General features: G+C 50.2%; 1 long non-coding RNA gene across 1 annotated transcript in view; it reads right to left on the bottom strand.

Moving 5' to 3' along the window:
- The window catches only part of LOC146396321 (uncharacterized), a 142133-nt gene that overhangs the window by 12981 nt on the left and 108068 nt on the right, over positions 1 to 21084 (bottom strand). Inside the window, exon 14 of the long non-coding RNA XR_014826498.1 lies at positions 19110 to 19230. This is a non-coding gene — a long non-coding RNA (uncharacterized LOC146396321). The remainder of the gene's footprint in view (positions 1 to 19109; positions 19231 to 21084) is intronic.

Raw genomic sequence — 21084 nt, 5'->3', positions numbered from 1 at the left:
AAAAAAAAAAAAAAGGAAAAAAGGTGTTCCCATCATAGCTCAATGTCCTCTGACCAACATCCATGAGGACACAGGTTTGAGCCTTGAGCTTGTCCAGTGGGTTAAGGATCCAGCGTTGCCATGAGCTGTGTTGTAGGTCTCAGATGTGGCTTTGATCCTGCATTGCTGTGGCTGTGGTGTGAGCTGGCAGGTATAGTTGCCATTCGACCCCTAGCCTGAGAACCTCCATATGCTGCGAGTATGGCCCTGGAAAAAAGAAAAAACAAACAAATATATATACATACTTTCTGTTTAAAATATATATGTTTTAGGGCCTCTAGGAAGTTCCCAGGCTAGGGGTTGAATCGGAGCTGCAGCTGCCAGCCTATGCCACAGCCACAGCAACAGCAATGCTGGATCCCAGCCACAATGGCAACCCATGCGGCAGCTTGCAGTGATGCTACATTTTGATCCTTAATCCACTGAGCAAGGCCAGGGATAGATCCCACATCTTCATGGACCCTGTCGGGTTCTTAACACACTGAGCCAATTTAAAGTATGGAATTCCTGAAGTCCATACTTTAAAATCCATACTTTTTATTCAAACTTCCTTAGTTTTCACCTCATGTGTTTTTTCTGTTCTAGTATTCCATCTATGATACCAGGTTACATTTAGTTGTCATGTCTCCTTAGGCCCCTCTTGGGCTGTGACAATTTCTCAGACACCTTGTTTTTGATGACCTTGACAGTTTTGAGGATGCTGGTCACTTAGTTTGTAGAATGTCCCCCGCTTGGAATATGCCTGATGTTTCTTCATGATTAGATGCAGTTTATGGACTTTGGGGAGAAGATCACAGAGGTAAAGTGCCATTCTCTTCACATATCAATGATACACATACTCTAGGAAGGACTTAGCACTTGTGTTGTTGACCTTGACTCCTGTTAGATTTTTCCACTGTCTTTTTATTTCCTTTCTATATTGTCCTTTTTAACAATAAGACATGATAATCAGTCTACAGTTAAAAGCAGGAAATTGTGCTGCACGTCCTGAGAACAGAGTACCTACATAAGTATTTGGAATTCTTCTGTACAATATATTTTTATTATCCCTTATTGATTGACTGAATGATTAATTTAGGCATTTATTGATTAATAGGGATTCATAGCCATTTATTTTATACTTTGGGTTATAAACTACTACTACATTACTTATTTTCTTGGTCAAATTGCTTCACTTTGGCCATTGGAAGCTCTTTCAGTTGGCCCATGTACACCGCATTTTTTTTTAGTAGTTTCTGACTTTCTCTTTTAAATATTGTTTGCAAATACATTGAGAACCACTTCAAATGCCACAGTAGTTTTTTGTTTTGAAACATCAAACATCATTTTTAAAACCTCAGTGGAGGAGTTCCCGTTGTGGCGCAGTGGTTAAGGAATATGACTAGGAACCATGAGGTTGTGGGTTCGATCCCTGGCCTTGCTCATGTGGCTTAAGGATCTGGCATTGCTGTGAGCTGTGGTGTAGGTTGCAGATGTGGCTCAGCTCTGGCATTGCTGTGGCTCTGGCATATGCCAGTGGCTACAGCTCTCATTTGACCTGTAGCCTGGGAATCTCCATAGACCACGGGAAGCAGCCCTAGAAAAGGCAAAAAGAGAAAAGAAAAAAGAAAAAGAAGGAAAAACCTCAGTGGAGAATAATGTTATCCTCATCAAATATCAACACTGGATATTCCTTTTTTTCACTCCTGATATTCCAAGTTTTTTCCTATAATCATTCCCCTTCTATCTCAAGAAGATCCTTTAGGAATTTTTAGATTAGATCCACTGGCAAAAAATTCACTCGGTTTTCCTTCATCTGAGAATGGCCATCTAAGGCACCACCAAACAGACAGGGGCCTGTTCAGGCACAAAGGCTCTGTGCCCTCTCCAGGATATCAGGAACCCCCTCAGGCTGGAACTGCACAGCCATTTCCTTGCCAGGGCACAAAGCGCTCGGGCCCTCCATCAGGACCCAGGGCCAGCAAGGTTCTCAGCAAGGTTCTCAGGGAGGCCTCTCCTCTTAGTGAAGCCCCAGGGCTGGGTCACGGGTTCAGTGAGGATGAGGAGGAGCTCCCCAGCCTGGCCTACCTCTTGGGCCTTCACCACAGCCTGCTGCCCTGGGGGCTGCCACAGAGCCCTGTCCCTGCCTCGGGTCTTGTCTGCACTGCAGGGCAGAGGGCCCAGAAAGCTTCACAGGCCCCCGTGCCCCAGAGAATGGGCCTCAGCTCAGGCCCCGTGGAAGCTGCCAAGTCTAGAAAGCGGGCTCGATGTGGACGACTGGCTTCTGCTGAGGACCTGGCCAGGCCTAGGGCTGACCTGCGAGGCTCTGGGAGGCACACCCTGGCTCTGGGGCTGGATGACCCTACCCAGCCCAAAAGGAGTAGGTGTGACCCATGTGTTACGCGGAGGAGGAGGAAGTGGAACCTCAGCCAGTAGGGAACGGTGGGCCAGCCTTCCATGGCCAGTCCAACTGGGCAGTCCCCATGGAAGCCTTGGGCTCCTCCAGGTCCTAGCAACCATCCTGGCTGCCATAGGGGTGGGGAGGAAGGACAGAATGACCAGAGCCAGGAGGGGGTGTGGGTGGGTGGGGTTAGGTTGTGGGGACTTGGGTCTGGGTGTGTGTGGGTGGGCACAGTAGCTCCTTTGCGATGGGGGATGTAAAACATGGATAAAATCCTTCTGTTGTGAAATGCACTTGGTCCACTGTCGTCTTGCATGTGCCTGTGTCCTCAGAGATGGGTCGTCTGAGGACAGAGAGGGGATCTGAGAGGAGCGAAGCATGTGTGAGATCCCAGGCAGTCTGGATCCACATGTGAAGGACTAAGTCTTTCCTCCACAGAGACAAGGATGCCCAGGCTGCTCCTGGGAGTACACAGCTCTCACTAGCCCCAGGGACAGCCTCATCATCCCTGTCTCTCCAGCCTGCTGGGCTAGGGGGCTTCTGGGGCATCAGTTCCATGCTCTGCATCCCGGAACACTCTGGGGATGGAGAGCTGCTTTTGTGCCATTCAGCCCTCTGGACACTCACCAGTCATGAGAATGGAGGCTGGAGGCAGCCCTTACCTCTAGAGAGTTTCTCTCTGCCTCTCTGAAGTGGCGAGATGACAGGCTGAGGTGATTCTCCACTCCTCCAGGGTGTCCCGTGAGGGCGGCCAGTCCAGAGAGGGAAAGGCTTGGCTGTAGGGACAGGACTTTCTGCTTCAGTGCCTTGTGGGTGGGGGACCATCCTATCGTCTTGGTGGGATTATTGCCATGTGCTAAATGGTGGAGGCAGCGGCCTCTCAGTCCCGGTGAGGACAAAACAAAGGAGGGAGTGAGTGACATTAATCTCATGGCCTGTTAATGGCTTCGGGGGAGGTTCCATCATGTGAAGCTCAGTGGTCCCAACCTCACCAGCCCACTGGCATCCACCCCCAGGGAGCTTTTGATACAAGAAAACTTGGGACTTTACGTGATCAGGGATAAGTTTTGGATTTGGGTGAGGAGGGTTAAGGATCTTGGGTTGTCCCTGGGAACGTCTGTGTGCCACAGGGGCAGCCAACACTTACAAAATAAAAAACAAGCAAACAAAAAAAAGAAAAAGCAAAATGCCCCAAACGCCAAAAATCTAGGATTAATGCCAAGTGCAGGCACACTTAATGTGAGCCATTCACTCATGCTTTTCAATCCATTAAAACATGAAAGAGCAGGAGTTCGTGTGGCTCGGCTCTAAGGACACTGATTAGGATCCATGGGGACGTGGGGATGAGACATGGCATGGCTTACTGGGCTAAGGTTCTGGCATTGCCGTCAGCTGTGGTGTAGGTATGAGGCATGCCTCAGATCCTGAATTGCTGTGGCTGTGCCATAGGCCAGCAGGTGCAGCTTGGACTCGACCCCTGGCCTGGAACAGCCCACAGGCCCCAATGCAGCTGACTCAAAATGGAAAAGAAAAGAATGCAATAGAATTTGCAGAAAGGAAAGATGTACAGACCATCACCAAATAGTATTTTAGGGAGTTCCCATTATGGCTCAGAAGATGAAGAATCTGACTGCTATCCATGAGTACGTGGGTTTGAGCCCTGGCCTTGTGCAGTGGGTTAAGCAATCCAGCATTGCCTTGAGCTGTGGTGTGGGCTACGGATGTGGCTTGGATCTGGCATTGCTGTGGCTGTAGCGTAGAACAGCAATGCCAGCTCTGATTCGACCCCGAGTCGGGGAACTTCCCTATGCTGCAGGTGGGGCCCTCCAATGCCAATCAGAGACTCCATCTATCCATGCATCACTCCATCCAACAAGGAAACAGTGGATTAATGGATGGCACATTCACTGCATCACAAAAATGGCCGCCATGCCCAGGGTGGGTGAAGGAGCTTCCCAATCTCAGGGGCTGGATTGGTGCAGCTTGTGTGAGACAGAGACAGTGGCTGGACACTCTTTGTCTATGACAGACACCAAGGGGAAACTGACCCTCTGATACCAGGGAAAGGCTCATCTCCAAACCCCTCAAGGCGGAGTCAAACCATTGGCTGAGGAAACCCATTTGACTTAGGATGTGGGGCCCCTGGCCTGGGTTCTGCCTTTCCAATGCCATGTGTCTCCAAGACCAAGGCACCGAGTCCCTTGTGTCCCAGTCACAGACAGCACACATTCAGTGTCCAGCCATTCCAACGGCCAGGCCATCGTGCCTTATTGGAAGGGCCTGTTTGGGTGGTGGGGATGCAGCAGTGTGTTCCAGAGGGGATTCGGGCCCTCTGGCTCACAGGTGACCTCTTGCCAGACAGGCCAAGTGACGCATCTGTAACCAGGGTGATTTCCCAGGCACTGCCTTCCTTCCTCAGATGGCAGGGATGCAAAGGGCTTGAAAGGGGGCACAGAGCACAGAGCCATCACCTACGGTCTCCAGACCGCCTCTGCCTGAGGGGGAGGAGTTTCCTGCTGTCGCAGAAGCTATTGCTAGCACACCAGTCGTTGGAGGAGTTCAGGATCCCCAACATTTTGCTACTCAGCAGCATGCAGGAGAGAGCAAGGATGGTCCTTGGAAGGAGCTAAGAGTCTTGGGTGAGGGGAAACTTGCTTATTTTCAAGAGGTGCTTCTTAGTCAGTCGGAGTAAGGATGCCCTTCCTTTCACGAAGTGCTTTGGAAGAGGTTTGACAAAGAAAGACTGGCAACCGCATGGGTTGGGAGGAAGCAACAGGCAGGGATGGAAATGTTGCTTGCTGAAGACGAGAAAGGGCAGTTCTGACTTGCTCAAGACCACCTCCCTGCAGCTGGGAGGTGGGCCTTCTTCCTTGGGACATCACGGTCCCTGCCAACAGCCAGGGACTGTGGCTGACAGAGCTGGGGAGTGCCTCCTGGTGCCTCTGTCATTGGCCTTCGGAGCCTGGTGGCTGCACCCACAGCTCAGACCTGCCCTGGGCAGTAGGAGAGAGGCTGGAGCTTTGCCCACTGGGAGTGCTGATCCCCCTGCCAGGGACTGCACCCGGCTCCTGCATGTCAGCCTTCTGGTGGTAGCCAATGCCCACATGGGACCACGGCTACACTGTTCATGCCATAGAAAGCAGCAGAGCGCTGCATCTGGGCCCCCTCCTGGACCCTGGCTCTCTCTCTACTTGTAAGCTGATCCAGACAACAATGGGCAGGGGTGGCTGTGAACTGGCCCTGTCAGACACATCTTCAGAAGCCTGGCATTTCCATGTTCAGGAAATCCCCTTATGGTTAAAGTGTAAGGGAAATAGGCAGAGAACTCCTCTGTCACAGTCATATTGGAGCCGTTCCTGCCTGGGATGTTTGGAGAACCTCTACGATAAGGAAACAAAGAGCCACTGCATTTCACTCCACTGGGTCCAAAGCATATGCTGTCCATTGCAGAACAACGAGAATGAGAAGAAAGGAAGCCTCCAGATATGTGGACATGGAGATGCACCCTTCGAACGACTCCATGCTCAAAGAGGCCTCTCCAGGAGAACTTGGAAAATATATAGAACGGTAGGCAAAGGAACGTGCAGTACCTAACAGGTAGTAGGATCCAGACAAACTGGTGTTAAGAGCGAAGCAAATGGCACGAAATGCTTACAGAATACAGAAGATGCCAGGTTGCCCATCAACAACCTACGTTTTCACACAAGGCATTGAGAAAATACAAATCGCAAAATAAAACAAACGCAGGAACAAAGAAGCTCATGACAATACCCTATGTTCAGAGGGACTCTAGCCAAGGAACACTAGCTTGGCTTACTATGCACAACCATCAACGTTATAGGCTCCATGAAGACATTACAGAGGAAAACCTACATGGTCACAATGGCGCTTGCAGAACATGTGCCACGCCCATTCATGTAAGAAACGCTCAGAAGTCTAGGAAGAGAAGGACACTCCTTGAACCCCGTAAAGTACATCTCGACAAAAAGCTACACCAAGCCTCCTGCGTGATGGCGAAAGAATGAACGTCTTCCTCCTCCATCCAAAACAGGTCAGAAAGTTCTTTCTCATTTCTCCTTTTCTACTTAGTACTGTAGCTACGAGCCAGGGCAGCATGGCAGGAAAAACAAAGAAAGTCCTACAGATGAGACAGGCACAAACATAATTCTCCATGCTCATGGATAGCATGGCTACCTCCACGGGAAGGCCCACCGAATCTCCAAGGCACACGGAAGAGATGGAGGTCACTTTATCAAAGTCTCAGTATACAAGGTCGACACAAACACCTTCATCATGTGTGTAAATCCCACAAAAGAACATGGCACCAAAACGAAAAACACCATGCAATACACAAGACTTGCCAAAACCTTGAAGCATTTGGTTCCATCGGTCATTCTATGGCTGCAGCCACGGCATATGCAAGGTCCAGGCAAGGGGGTCAACCTGGAGCTACAGCTACCAGCCTACAGCAAAGCCCCACCAACACCAGGTCCAAGCCACACTGCCGCTGGTGGCACCACTGGACCCTCATCCCACTGAGCCAGGTCAGGGATTGAAACCACATCCTCCTGGACACTCTTTCAGGTTTGTCACAAACTGAGCCACAATGGGAAATCCGGGGATACATATTTGGGATAGAGCATCTGTATGATAAAACGAAAGAAGACCTACAACAATGCGGACACATATCATACACATGGATGGGAAGACTCAACACAGAATATGGCCAAATTCTAACAGAAGTTTTTTTTTTTTTTTTTTTTTTTTGGCCCACATGGATGAAATTATTCTAAAATGGATAAAGAAAAGATAAAGGAGCCAGAACATCAAACATAATTTCGAGAAAGTACATTAATGTGGGAGGTGATTCGGCTTATGAGAACGATCTATGGAGGGCAGCTTGGCATTGCTGGAGGGAAAGAGGCAGACAGAGTTCAGTGTACAGATAGAGAATGCAGAAATAGATCCATAGCAATACACCAACCTGGGATGTCCTAATACGGAAGCTCAAGGGCAGTAGAATGGTATAGGGATAGGGATTGTATCCCATAGGAAAATGAACTCATCATGGAACATTCAGTGCAAATGTAAAATGTGTATAAATACAAACGATGCAACCTTTACCACACCTAAGAAAAAACAATTGGAGCAAACCTCTGGGTCCTCGGGCTTGGCAAAGGGGTCTTCCACATGACAAGAAAAACATTATCCCAAAAGGGAAGGAAAGAACAGAAAGTTGGACTTCATCAAAAGGAAAGAAAGGCCCTTCAAAACATACATGCACCCCAATGTCCACTGAAGCACCATTTCCAATAGCCAAGACAAGGGAGCAAGCTAAATGTCCATCGGCCGAGGCATGGATAAAGAGGATGAGGTTCATATGTACGGGGGGACATCACACAATCATACAAGAGAATGGAATCATGAACGCTGCAGCAGCAAGGATGGACCTGGAAATTATCATCCTAAGTGAAGGTGGACAGGGAAAGACAAACATCGTATGATACCACTTCTAAGTGGAACCGAAAGAGAGGACACAAATGAACATGTGCACGGAACAGAAACAGACTCCCAGCCTTGGAAAACAGGATGGGTCCCAAAGGAGCCAAGTCCACAGCAGGAGGGACTGGGGGTTTGGGACTGGCTTCTGCACACGGAGTACATGGAAAGACCGGCCAACGGGAACCTGTGGTAGAGCCCAGGGAACTCTAGCCCACAGTTAGTGATAGTCGATATGGGCATAGAATCTGAGGGAGAAGGGGTGTGTGTGTATGTATGACCGAATCACTTTGCGACACAGCAGGAAATAGCACAACATGGTACCTCACTGTCCTTTCAATCAAAATGAAGATAAGTACATCAATACCGCTGGAATAGGCAACAACAACATCAGCAACAATGAAAAGATAAGCGTTCTTCCCCATGACAGCCAAAACCCTACCCCAGACAGAAAACGGACCTCATCAAATGGAAACATTTTCCTAGCTGAAAAGAAGCTACAGGTTTGAAGAAACTACCTGCCAACCACACATCTGACCCAAGTCTGGTGTCTCGAGGGAATAAGGCACTGCCAAGACACGACCATAACAGCGGGACCTATTCCACCAGAAAATGGGCAAACGATAGGAAGACATGGGTCACCCACCACAGCACTGTGAGTCCTGAAGGCTGGGTCCACTGTGAGGCTTCCCGGGATCCTGCTGGCTACATGAGATCACTGGGTCAGGCAGAGGGCAGGAAGGATTGCAACAACACTACTTCCAGGAACTCCCTCGGGTTGGCCTGAGCCAGCTAAGCTGAAAAGGAGACATCAGGCTCCAAGTGCTGGAGGTGTGGACCCCTTGGGCCAGGCTGGCTGGGGCCCTTGGACCGAAGGCAGGTGTTCATGTGGGGGTGGGGGCCAGAAAGGTGGGCAGTGAGTTGTTCCCCTTCAGGCTATGGAGAGCGGGGCTGTGGGCATGCTGAAAGAGGGTGCTGGGAATCCAATGTAGGAGCAGAGTGCTGTGAGGCCTGGACCTCATCTCACAGCCTGGCGCTGGAGCTCCTCTCTCAGCTTCCCTCTCTGTCGCCTAGACTCCGTTCCTTCATGAGGCTTATATGCCATGGGCTGGAACCCCCGGCCTCACGGCCTTTGGTCATGGGCTCTGATCCGGCTCGAGTGCCCTGCACTCTGGAAACGTCCCCCCCTCACTTTGGGGAGTCGATCCTCCTTCATCCCAACTCCAGGACTGATGTTCCTTTACTTTCCAAGAGACCCTTCATCCCTGGCACTGGAGACACCTGCCAAAAGGGGCTACAGCTCTATTACCCGAAGTTCATATGTGGAAGGCTTCTCCCCCAGGACCTCCGAACATGACCTTAGGTGGAGCAGTCTTTTCTTTGTCTTTCCATTGCCTACGTTTGTTTGTTTGGATGGGGCTGCTGGGGCGGCATATGGAAGTTCCCAGGCTTGGCATCCGAACGATCCATCGATCGATCGGAGCTTTGGCAGCTGGCCTACACCACAGCCACCACAATGCCACATCCAAGCCGGGTCTGAGACCTACACCACAGCTCATGGCCACATTGGATCCTTCCCTTCCTGAGCGAGGCCAGGGATCGAACCTGAACACTCCTGGTTCCTTCTCGGGTTCAGTTCCAGGGCAACACCAGAGCAAGCCCTGCAGCAGAGTTTGTACAGGAAGAGCTGAAATCAGGTCACTAAGGTGGCCCCTAATACAATAGGATGGGTGCCCCTATAGAAAGGGCAAATTTAGACCCTGAGTCCCACAAGGGAGCTGATGTGAGGGCGCAGGCCGGAGATGGGCATCTGGAATCCAAGGAGAGAGGCCTCAGGGCCAACCCAGCTTGTTTATACCGGGATCTCAGAAGGCTGGGCACCAAACGATGAGTTGATTTCCTTTGGTTATTGGAGATTGCAGGCTTGGTTTGTGGGGTGGCCACTGTTGCACAGGAAGGCCAAGATGGGGCCCTGGAAAGCTGATGGATCTGGTGGGGGAGGAGTGGCTGTTTGCGGAATGGAGACTGGAGTCTGAGGCAGAGACAGGAGCACAGGAGCTTGGGGGGTCTGCACCAGGCCTGCTGCAGGACCTCGAGCATGAACAGCAGCAGGGGCCAGTCTCTGGGGGCACAAAGCCTGTGCCAGGCCCAGGAGAGCCAGCAGCCTGCAGAGACTGCGATGGGACCTGGGTGTGAGGTGGAGGGACCGTGGGCTCAGGGAGAGGCATGTGCTTCTGGATCTCATCGGTCCCATGGGAGAAGCAGGTGATATTGGTGAAGATGCTGGGGTAGGGGGCGTGTCAGCCGTCTAAGCGCCAGCGGGCCATCCCCACGAGACACCCTGAAAAAGGGAGGTCACAGATGAGGGCACCCTCCTTGGACCACCCTCCGGAGGACAGGGGACTTAGGCTGCAAGCAACAGAGCTAGGTCAGAGGAGTCTCTGCCATGCACGGTCACTCAGTTGTACTTCTGGGAAGTTCCAAAGCCTGGCATCCCATGGCTGATGAGCCTGTGTAAGCCATGCAGGCAGGCACGGGCGTCCTGATGGAGGAAGCTCCTGACTGACCCTCAGGACAATCACAGGTTTCAATCTATCAGCAGATGGGACTCTGAGCCTGGAGAACCCCTGGAGGTCCAGAAGAAGGCACTGTCCAAGGCCGAGAAGGGACATAGGTACCAACAGGGCCCAAGAGAGCTGGTGTGGGAGTGGAGCCTGGCCAGCTCAAGCCCCTGCAGACCTCAGCTCTGGCAAGGCCCTGGGCTGCACCAGCACACCCCTAACCGGGACCCTCTCCCTTTATCATTCCTTTAGACATCTGGTGTTCTCTCAAGGTCTTGGTTGAGCCTTTTCAGAAGATGCCCATACCCAGGCCTGTTGGAGGTAGCCGGTCTTGCTCAGGGGGTCAGTTGGGTTTAGAAACAGAGTGGCTGGGACTTCCTAGAGTTAGTGCGCTCAGGGCCGGGCCATCTGGTGGGAAATCTCCTCATGTCATCAGCCAAAGGGAGGGTCTGGACCTTGTGGCTGGGGGAGAGGGGCAGGGGCCATTGCCAGTTTCCAGGGCACCACAACAGGGAGTCCTGCAATCGAGGTTTTAAAGCAACAACTACAGGAGAGTGATAGCAAGATACAGGAAGGACAGAGAGCCCCAAACAACTTGAACCCAAACAGGCACGCTGCAAGGCCTATTCTGATAAATATGGCCAAAGTGAAACAGAAAGAGAGGAGGCCAAAGGCAGCAAGAGAAAAGCAAGGCGTTCATGATGAGTGAACCCCAATAAGGTTATCAGCAGTTTGCTCTACAGAAACACTACAGGCCAGAAGGGGGTGATGAGACCAATTGAAAGAAAGAACAAATAATCTGCCTCCTCCAAATAGCCTATCCAGCAAGACTATCATTTCAAATCGAAGGGGAAATCAAGAATTTCTCCAACAAACCAACACTGAAAGAGTACTGCAATACAAAACCCATTCTGAAAGAAATACTCAAATGGTTCTCCAATTAAAAAAAAAGAAAAAAGAAAAAAACCATTGGAAAGCAGTGACTTAGAGAAGCCAGCGTACAGATCTAACCATGAAGATGTCAAAAACATAAAATGAAATAAACTACATCAAATCATACAATGAGGGCGAGGAATGGAAGGAAATGTAGATCCTTTGTCTTGTTTCAATGACGCGTTTGGTCCTATGTAACGGTCAGGCTAAAGTCAGAAGACATACGAAGGGGTTAACATAATAACAAAACAGGGCAGCCCCAATCCAAAGGCCAACACTACATTCAAAAATCAGAAAAGGAAAGGACTCCAGCAGAGAATCAACGGAACCCATTCACTCAAAGGAAAAGAAAGAAGAAAAGAGAAACATAGACTCAACGGGAAAACAAGGCTTCAAATGGCAATCAAGAAACATCTATCAATGACCACCTGAATTGTTCTGGGACCGAATGCTGCCATCAAAAGACACAGAGGGCCAGATTGGGTACCAAAGCAAAATCCTTCAATCTGCTGCCTAGACAAGCTCACCCGAGGGCAAAGGACACGCATAGATTGAAAGGGAGGGGATGCAAAAAGATATTTCATGCCAATGGACAAGACAGGAGATCAGGAGTAGCACTGCTCATATCCAACAAAATCGCCTTTAAAACGAAGGCCATCGAGAAAGGCAAAGAAGGACACTAGTTCACGGTTAAGGGATCCATTCCAGAAGAAGATACCACACACTTATATCTGGAATCTCATATACGGCACAAATGAACCTTTCCACAGAAAAGCAACTCATGGACTTGCAGAATAGGCTTGTGGTGGCCAAAGGGGAGGGGAGGGGTAGGGAGTGGGGTGGATGTGGAGCTTGGGGTTAATGCCTGCCCACTATTGCCTTGGGAATGGATTAGCAATGAGATCCTGCTGTGTAGCGCTGGGTACAATGTCTAGTCACGTTTGACGGAGCATGATAATGTGAGAACATAGAATGCCTACATGTATGTGTAACTGGGTCACCACGTTGTACAGTAGAAAACAAGATTGTATCGGGGAAATAACAATTAAGAGCCAAAGAGGACGCGGTATATACACACAATGGAATACTCCTGCGCCATAAAACAGAGCACCCTAATGCCATCTGCAGCAACATGGGTGGAACGAGACCCTCTCATCCTGAGTGAAGGAAGTCCGAAAGAGAAGGACGACTACCATACGACATCACTCATATGAGGAGTCTCATATACAGCCCAAAGGAACCTTTCCACCTAAAGGAACTCATGCACTTGGAGAATAGACTTGTGGTTGCCTAGAGCGAGGGGAGGGAGTGGGATGGATGGGGAGCTTGGGGTTATTGGATGCAAACGACTGCTTTTGGAAGGGATTAGCAAGGAGATCCTGCTGTGTAGCACTGAGAACGTGGTCGAATCACTTATGATGGAGCAAGATAATGGCACAAAGACGAATTACACATGTATGGGGAACTGGGTCACAATGCTGGGCAGTGGAAAAAATTGTCTCGGGGAAATAACAATCAAAAAACACCCAACAAACACCCCACTAGAGGCAGTCATCAAACCACAAGAGCAGAGAACAAGGGAGGACGGGAAAAGACCAACAAAACCCAATCTGACACAGCTAATAACATGGCCATAAGAACATACAGATCAAGAAGCACCTTCAATGCAAATGCACAAAATGCCCCAACCGAAAGACATCGACTGGCTGCATGCATACAAAAAGAAGACGCATCTCCTTCTCTCTGGGTCTAGATGGAGAGCTCCGTCTCGTTCTCCATCTCGATCTCCATCTCGATCTCGATCCAGATAGGTAGAGGGATAGACAGATAGGTAGACCTGCTGTCTTCAAGAGACCCCCTTCAGTTTGAGGGACATATACAAATTGAAAGTGAGAGGATGCAAGAAAATATTCCTCGTGCGTGGGAATTAAAAGAGAGACGGAGTAGAAACACCCCCATCACGCAAAAGAGACCTTCAAATAAAGCATATTAATAAGACACAAAGAAGGTCATTACATAACGGTCAAGGATAAATCCAAGGAGTGGAGATGGGAATTGGAAACCTATATGCACCCAATACAGGATCCCCGCAATGTAGAAGGCAACTGCTACAACCGTAAAAGGAGAAATGGACACTAACACAGTCAGAGCAGGGGGCCTTCCCACCCGACTCCCATCAACGCACGGGTCCTCCAGACATAAAATCAACAAGGGAACCCAGGCCTTCAATAATGCATTGGACCACAGGGCACTTCCTCCATAAGTAGAGCGCTTTCCATCCCAATGAAGCAGGATACACACTCCTCTCAAGGGCACACCCGACATTCCCTAGGACCGATCACATGCTGCGTCACCAAGCAAGCCACTGTACATAGAAGGAAATGGAAATCCTATCCCACAGCTTGTATGAACCCAACGCTATGAGGCTCGAAATCAACCACCAAGAAAACAATGGCAACAAACACCAACGCCCGGAAACTCGACAACATTCTACTCAACAACCAAGGGAGTGCTGGAGAAACCAAAGAGGAAATCTGAAGATCCCAAGAAGCAAGTGACACCAAAGACATAACAATCCAAAGCCTATGGGATGCAGCAAAGGCAGATCGAAGAGGGACCTTTCCAGCAATACAAGCCTACCTCAGCCAACAAGGAAAACCACCAACAAACAACCTGGCCTTATGCCCAAAGCAACCAGAGAAAGACAAACACAAGGAAAGACATCCTAATGATCAGAGCAGAAAGGAAAGAGCAGCGAAGAAAACCATCGGAAAGATCAATGCAGCTACAACTGCTTCTTTGAATACATCCACCATATGGATAAACCCTTAGCCAGACTCATCAGGGAAAAAAGAGTGGACTCAAATCAATAACCATCAAAATGCACACCAGCTTCCAATGGACATCCCAGAATACAGAGGATCAGAAGAGACTACTAAAAGCAACTCTATGCCAAGAAAACAGACTTCCTAGACGAAATGGACACCTTCCTAGCAAAGTACAATCTGCCAAGACTAAACTCCGATGACCTAGAAAAGATGACTGGGCTGATGCCAAGAACTGAAAATGACATTGTGAGGAAAAAACTTCCAGCAGGCATTCCCGTCGGGGCTACACTGGAATGAACCTGACCCGTATAGGAGAAAAGGCACGTGCAATCCCTGGATCCAGGATTGCCTTCAGATATGGAGCAGGTCCCAGATGCAGCTCGGATCTGGCCTTGCTGTGGCCGTGGCTGGAAGCTGCAGCTGCAGCGCCAATTCCACCATAGCCAGGGCATTTCCAAATGCCATGGGACTGCCCTGAAAAGACAAGAAAAGGCCAACCCCCCACTCCACCCACTTCCCCACAAACAAAACTAGACCACCTGAGGTCTTCACATGCACATACCCAACAGGGGCCTGAACACAAACACCGACCAGTGGTGCACAATGACTACCTCGTATACAGGCTCACTACCACCAGCTCCTACACAGTCATCTCACGCACAGCCCATGGGCAAGGCCACAGCCCTACAGTACTTCTAGGCCAGGATTCCAGAACACACACACATCGCCTATGAGATTTCTTTGTTTCCAAACACACACACCTACCTCTGACATCCCTCCAAATACATACTACAGAAGCCCCAGGACCTCAAATACATACACAGCCACAATCCGCCTACACGTACTAATACACATGTACACGTCTCAAACACCTATGGACACACACAGACAAATATTCCCAACCCTTGAACATACAGATGCCCCAAACACTACACATGGTGCCACCTCTCCAGAAGACAACCGCCCTGCCAGGACACTGCACCTGTGTGGGTGTCAACTGCATATGCATTTCAGCCCTCACCCTCAATGTGGACACACCATCTCTTCGTACCTAGGACCTGTAGAAACACCTCGGCATTCTGCCAAGAAGCAACGTGGCACACTCCCAACACCTCCATACCATAGGAACACAACCTGGTCATTCATGCACCTGGTGATAGACACACAAACGAGTAGACACACGTACGACACATGGACCTATCGCCAGCAAACCACACAGGAAATGACTTCCACATATCCAATGATCCTAGGACCCAGCTCATCCATCTGCAAACTCGTAACACATAACCCCAGCACATATTTCTCACACCAAGAAATGCACGTCTCCCACGCCCCTGTAGAAACACAGAACCTCATCTCTCCAGCAGACACACACTTCCCCACGTCCCCACATATATAAGCCTAACATGTCCCTCCTGAAAACTACAAGGGCATAGCCCCAGCGAATATGCCTCCAAATGCCCATGCCCCTGGAATACACACTCAAACGCATTCTACACACAACTCTCCAAAACACCCAAGCAGACCCGCAATTACTCAGTACACGACACAAGTGCAAACCTAGCACCCTACGTCCTTTCCTCCAAACACGCATATAACACACTCTCCGCATATCCATAAACCCACACTCCCCAAGGCTCCATCCAAGGGCATGCACTCTTCCAGCATGCAGAATCCAGAAGCATACCAATACGGCACCCCAACCTATATAGCATTCACCTGTCCCAGAAGATAGGCCGACTCGCCCTCTACACATCAAAAGACACATGCACGGCTCTGGAACATGTGCTACACACAAAAAAGCAAAGAGCCATATGACAGGCCATGAACACACAAATAATCATCCTAAAGGGAAGGGCAGAGGAGGATCCTTAAAGAGCAGAAACCGCCCACGGGGGATGGGTTAAAGACAAGCTTTCAAGGGGTCTTCGAAATGGTCTAAAGCTGATGATCACTCAAGAAAAGGAACCCAGCCATGACTTACCCGACTTGAAGGAAGACCAGATGCATCCAAGTGCCAGACACGCTCAAGACACAACCCCCAAGAGTTCAAGCACAAGACAACAGATGTGGAGATCGAGTCCTGCTGCATGAGGTCAAGGAGAGAAGAGTCCTGGACAAGGAGCATTTCTGCACCTCACCCAGACAGAAACACAGGGGAGAGGGGACACGCCTAGGTAAAAGAGGACAGGAGATGGAAACCTGAGATGAATTACCCCAGTTGATATATATTACCAAACGCCTGGGAATACACACCGATTTGAACAAGCACTGTGACAGCCCAGGGCACACCATCCATATAGGGCACAATGAGGAGCTGGAGATGGAAGCCTTGATATCCACCCCCAAATGAGGAAGAAGGCAGTCTTCTCCCCTCCCCACTGGGCCTTGGATTCTAGAAATGTAGCTCTCTTGGTTCTTGGGGCTGCTCTGCTCCCTGGCCAGCTTACGCGTATCTCCCCCCAGGGTCTTATGCTCCTAAACTCACTCTTTACCTGGGGCTTCGCTTCCTGCCAAACTCTTCCTGCCACGAAGCAGAAGAACCAGAGCTTCATCAAATCCTGACACCTGGTGAGGGGTCTGACAGTGCAAAGACAGTGGGTTTGAGCAGGTCGAGGCGTTCCTTTGTGGCACGGAAGGCTAAGGATTCTGAGTGTTCACTGCAGTGGTCCCGATTGCTGCTGTGGCACTCCGTCCGTGGACGGGGAAACTCCACATGGGGCAGATGCCACCAAAAAGAAGAAGTCTGTGCGCTCGAATCCTCTCTGAACCTGGGATCCTGGATTCAGGTGCCAAGCTGAGGGCAAGGTAGATTCCCAGTCCCACTCTCAATTTTGGCTGGGGTCAAGTCCCAACCACGAAGTTTCACTACAGGCCCCAAAGGTACAAATACACAGATCGGCCCCTGGACTTCCCTAACATTGCCCTGAGGCCTAGGCAGATAATCCTACCAAGTCCACCAGGAGACACACAATCCCCAACTTCATGGCGGAAAACATCCATGAAAAATAGGCCCCTGAACACCAACTGACAAACACCTAAACGCCAGCTCCTGGACTATGCCTCTGTTACATCTCAGCACCCTCCAAAGACAAACGCTCACCCAAACACAGGCATGATCTCCCCTTACACACATATCCGTAGACAAAACCCAACCAACCCTCACCTTTAATGGATTACCAGATTCCCGACAACCAGGAGGCCATGTACCAATCCCCCCTAGGCTTGCAAATCCATCAAGATTTACATCCGACTACAACTAGGTGGTCAGCACTACATTCAGCAAGGCTGCCCCCAACAGAGACCCAAGCATGCCGTTTGAACAGAAGTGCTGACCGACATTGGGATGTGAAAAAGGAAGACACCAGTGAAACTAGCAGCCTGGATGGTACATCTTCACTCCTTTTCCCGAGCCCTGAGCTACTTCTTGTGAACCCCATGAGGGTTTTCAAATTGGAAATTCTTCCTTCGAGCTTTCCTATGGTTTGGAACGGCAGGCACACTGGAATGCCACCCATTTTAATCACTCACACACTTTAGTCCCCTGCCTCCATAGGCCCCACAGTCCCTCAAGTCTCCCAGCAGCCTGATCCACAGTGCTGCTAAAAGCTGTGGTGGAAACACTGCTCCGGACCTGAGCTCCATGCGGGCATGAACCCACATGGAGGAGGGCACAAGGAGTCTGCAGCGTGCACAAGAGCACAGAGCGGTCACACCCAATGGCTGAAGAGTCCCCATACTCTTTGGCAGGGCTGTCATGGAATGAATGCTAAAGGCCACCAGGACGGGCCCCACCCTCAGGCAGGCCACCCCTTGGGAAACCACCCTCGTTGCTCCCATGTGCGCTACTGACTACCCAAGCGGACCCTCCTCAACAGACACTAGGAGCGGTTGGAGGATGGGAGTCTCTGTGCACAACAGCTCAGTCAGCAGGGGACAGGTGGGAAGAGGAGGGAGGGAAGGAAGCATCAGAAGAGCTGGCCCAGGAGCTCCCTCCAAGACAGGAATGTCATGGAGGATTTGCATTCACTGGAAAGCTCTCTGGTGTTGTCTTCCTGTCTTCTCCCTGGGAGCTTCTGTGGCCATCTCTTCTTAAACCCTATCTCTTGGGAGATGAGCCCCCACGGTCACACTGCATCGGTGAAACCCATGCATTTAGATAGGATCCCCATACAAGAGTTTGCAGAGATCCAGCCTAAGCACAGAATCCTCAAAGTGGGCCAAGGACATTCATGCCCTTTGGGCCACAGTACCTTAGGCTGTGTGGACTCTTTGGGTTGGGATTTGCTCGTCTAGAAAGAGAAGGGTCTTTCCCCTAGCAAATTGGATGGATCCATTAAAGAACCATTCTAGCACGCAATTGGAGATCTGGGAACCTCTCTTCAGAGATGGTGCTCCTGTCGCCATGCCTAGAGAATTTCCAAATGCCTCGATTCTCCACGCATGTTTGTTCTTCATGTCTTTCTTTAATACATGGAGCTTGTTCAATAAAGGTTGGTGCACAGGTGTGTCTCCTTTGTACGGTTCTGCTTGTCCTGGTTATGCTGGTGAGCTAAACTTGACCCTCTTGGCCAGTCACAAGACAGCAGGTACTTTGGGAACACTATTCCTCTCCCTCCCTATATTTTGCACGACATCGTGGAAGTTCCGGTGGACATCCACCCACAAAGAAGTAGCAGCAGATTCAACATACCCACCTGACTTGGGAATGCTCGCCAAAGAAACTTGACCCCTCAGATCCCTTTTCTGGTCCATGGCAACATCAGAGCATTTCTTCCTCCACACGATACCTCTCAAGACCCTTACATATCTCTGATGACACCCAGAGCTCCCAAGGGCACAGACGTGAAGCGTCCACAAGACACAAACCTGGGATCTCTCGGTGCCTTTCAATTTCCATGTGGGAGTGGAAGGTTCACTGTCTCCTGATTCTAGTGATCCATCTCCAAAGATGTTTCTCCTCAGCCGCCAGTGCCTGCCCCGAAGCTCTCTGCAGGAACAATCAGAGGTCATGGTCCAAAGGACGTTGAGACACCCACTTCCATGACTGGTTTCCCTAATTACAGTGCCGCTGATTTGACACCCTCTGCCTCTCCGATGTCGGCATGTAGGGTTCTGAGGTAGTATAAGATAATGAACAACAGAAGGAGTTCGTGTCATGGTGCATCAGAACCGAATCTGACTAGGAACCATGAAGTTGCGGGTTCCACCACTGGCCTCGCCCGGTGGGTTAAGGATCGGGTGTTGATGTGAGCTGCGGTGTAGGTTGCCATCACGGCTGGGATCTGGCATTGCTGTGGCACTGGCATAGGCCAGGGGCCACAGCTCTGATTGGACCCCTAGCCTGGCAATCTCCCGATGCCATGGATGCGGCCCTCAGAAGTCCAAAGTCAGTCAAAAAATGTGGAAGATTTGGGAGCACCTCGTTTCCACAATGCAACTTTTGTATCAGTGTCCCTGAGAAGACTCATGCCAATACGACATCTGGGGAGGGGGTGGGGTGGATTGGGAGCTTGGGGTGAAGGGATGCAAAGGATTGGCTTTGGTGTGGATTAGCAATGAGATCCTGCTGTGTAGCACTGGGAACTTGTGATGGAGCATGCTCATGGGAGCGACTAGAATGTGTACATGTGTGTGTACCTGGGTCACCATGCTGTACAGTAGCAAAACCATTGTCTTGGGGGAAGAACAATTCAAAACCAACCAAACAAGAAACCCCCACAAATACTACATCTGAGCTATGTGTGAGAATCTTGTAACAAATTGCAGGAGTGGCTGAAGAAGGGGAGGAAGCAACAAGGAAGCCTGGCCTTCCTGAATGCCTGGGTACAATGGGTGCCTCAGCAATCTTCTCATATGAAGGTCTTGTTTGAAAACCCTTGAAATGTTTCTTCAGTGTAAAAGCTCCAATAGAGAGCCCTATTCCCATGGTGCTCAGTTGTGCAGTGCCCCATCCAGAGTTTCTTCCTACAAAGCTCACCATGGCATTGCAGGAGATACTCTCGCCTCAGCTTCTCACCCTCTTTGGAGTCCATGTTCCTTTGCAAGGGGCAAGAAGCTTCGGAAGCACCCACACAAGTCCTTTTTCTCAATCTGCAACAATCCTTTCAACCTCTCCTTCCTTGCCCAACACCCTAACAGCAGGAGGAATTGTAGTTCTGCTACTGCACACAGGGACTCTTGCCTCCCAAGAGATTTGCTTGCAGTCCTAGGAGGTTTCACCCCTCACCTCCCTTGATGATGTTCCCGAGACCTCGCCTCTCACCACACCAGACGGACATACGCATTCCTATCACTTGCATCGTGATAAGCTGACCTTAACTCCCAATCTGAACGTTTCCTCAGGTGTGTTTCCGTTTGGCTGTGTCAGGGATGCTACGTTGATTCCCATGCAGACAGCACCATAGGCAAGGACGAGCCTCGATTCTCAAGAGCAAGGGTATGGGATGCAGACAGGAAATGCACCAGCTTTCAAGCAGGGCTTGCTGGGGAGGACGTTGATGCGAGTGGGTTTGGACACGTGGAGATTGGACATTGGTGGATAAAAAGCTGGCACTGTGTCAAAGGGCACACCCACATCACGGGCAGTCGATGTTTTCATACCTACAAAAGCCAGCAATTCCCATCATGGCTCAGCAGACATAAACCCCCCTAGGATCTGTGAGGATGCACACTCCATGCCAGCCTCCTTCAGTAGAATAAGGATCCGGGGTTGCCCTGAGCTGTGCTGTAGGTCCCAGATGCAGCTTGGATCCCACATTGCTCTGGCTATGGCAGAGGCCTGCTCGTGTAGGTCTGATGTAACTCCTAGCCTAGGAACATCCATAGGCAGCATGTGTGTCCC

This window comes from Sus scrofa, chromosome 14 (genome assembly GCF_054392235.1).
Source record: "Sus scrofa isolate SSC_HxYL_T2T_F1_AM1 chromosome 14, Sscrofa_HxYL_maternal_Yorkshire_Landrace_v2.0, whole genome shotgun sequence".
Taxonomy (NCBI): domain Eukaryota; kingdom Metazoa; phylum Chordata; class Mammalia; order Artiodactyla; family Suidae; genus Sus; species Sus scrofa.
The sequence above is the reverse complement of the archived record's forward strand: the minus strand, read 5'-3'. Positions and strand labels throughout refer to the sequence as shown.